This window comes from Colobus angolensis, unplaced genomic scaffold (assembly GCF_000951035.1).
Source record: "Colobus angolensis palliatus isolate OR3802 unplaced genomic scaffold, Cang.pa_1.0 Scaffold308, whole genome shotgun sequence".
NCBI classification, from domain to species: Eukaryota; Metazoa; Chordata; class Mammalia; order Primates; family Cercopithecidae; genus Colobus; species Colobus angolensis.
The window spans coordinates 98,853-100,756 of record NW_012116355.1 but is presented as its reverse complement, the minus strand read 5'-3'; positions in this window follow the sequence as shown (position 1 = coordinate 100,756).

The following is a 1,904-nucleotide window of genomic DNA, read 5'->3' as shown; positions in this document are numbered from 1 at the left end:
AGTAGCTGGGACTACAGGTGCCCACCACCACGCCCAGCTAATTTTTTGTATTTTTAGTAGAGACGGGGTTTCACCGTGTTAGCCAGGATGGTCTCGACCTCCTGACCTCGTGATCTGTCCACCTCGTCCTCCCAATAGTTAAGGATCTTGAGATGAGATCATTCTGGATTATGTTGGTGGGCCCTAAATCCAATGACAAGTGTCTCAATGAGAAACACCCAGTGGAGACACAGGGGCAAGAGAAGGCCATGTGAAGTTGGAGGCAGACATAGAGTAATGCAGCTACAAGTCAAGGAATGCCTGGAGCCGCCAGAAGTTAGAAAAGGCAAGGAAGGATTCTTTCCCAGAGCCTTCAGAGAGAGTCCAGCCCTGCCAAAACCTTGATTTCAGACTTCTGGCCTCCACAACTGTGAGAAAATCCATTTCTGTTGTTTTAAGCCACCCAGTTGGTGGTAATTTGTTACAGCAGCCCTTGGAAATGAATAAAGATGGGGAGGTGGCCAGAACTATAAGTCAGCCTCAAGGTTCTATAAGAAACTTGATCAGTCTTTGCCCCCAAGCCATGACTTGGGAGAGGGAGCATTTTCCTTTCTACCCAACCAGTGAATAGTTTCCTTCTCTGCCATGCTGGGATAGGCAGAGACATGTTTTGGTAACATGACCCTTCAGTGTTTGAAAACACAAACCCTCAAGAACAAACACTTGGCCTATAATAACCTGGATCAGAGAGGTCCTGATCCAGGTGTGGGGTGCCCTCGTCAGTCAGTCCTGAGTACACTCTGTCCCAACCTGGGGAGACTCAGGAAACAATAACTCAAACCTGTTTGAGGGTTTGGCAGGCTCCCAGCATGATCCAGGATCAGAGTCCACATTCTCCTCTCAGATCAGAGACGAGAGAGACAAGGAGAGAAACGGAGCCATAGGGAATCGCATTTGGAAAATGAGTGAGCTGTAACAGAGAGCTGGATTAGTCTTTACCACATTCTGTCTTGTATAGGCCTGTCCAATTCAGATATTACCATGTACTTCCATGTGTCAGGGGCCAAGCAAGGTCCAAGCTAAAGACAGAGCTGACCAAGACAATCAGCTGGCCATTCAGAGTGTACCCTGGACCACACTGCCATGGAGAGCTCTGAATTTGGCTCCAGAAATGGCACCCTAGAATCTTAGGCTGATTATATCTGAGGATAACCATTTGGAGGACAACTGTTATTCAGCCATATATATTTCGGTGTACAATATGACAGTCATCTGACAACACAGATGATTTGGAGTGCCACAAAAATGTGGTGTGAGGCCAGGCATGGCGGCTTACGCCTATAATCCCAACCTTTTGGAGGCTGAGGTGGGAGGATCACTTGAGGTCAGAGGATCACTTGAGGTCAAGAGTTCAAGACCAACCTGGGCAATATAGCAAAACCCCATCTCTACAAAACAAATTAAAAAATTAGCCAGGGGTGGTGGCTTGTGCCTGTGGTCCTAGCTACTCAGGAGGCTGAGGTGGGGGGATCACTTGAGCCTGGGAGATTGAGACTGCAGTGAGCTATGATGACTCCACTGTACTCCAGTCTGGGTGACAGAGTAAGACCTTGTCTCAAAAATAATAATAATGTAAAAAGTTATGTCCTGTTTATGGGATAGCTGTGGTTTGACATGCACAGGTCATTGACAATGAGCTCCTTGAGGGCAGAGACTATATCTTAGTCAATTTGGTATTTCTCAAGCACCTGGCAAGGTAATCTACAAACAGAAAATGCTCAATAATGGCTGTTGAATAAAAGACTGACTCAATCAAGTACTGAGCCCTCGTCCTTTGTAGGGACATGGATGCAGCTGGAAACCATCATTCTTAGCAAACTATCACAAGAAGAGAAAACCAAACACCGCATGTTCTCACTCATAGG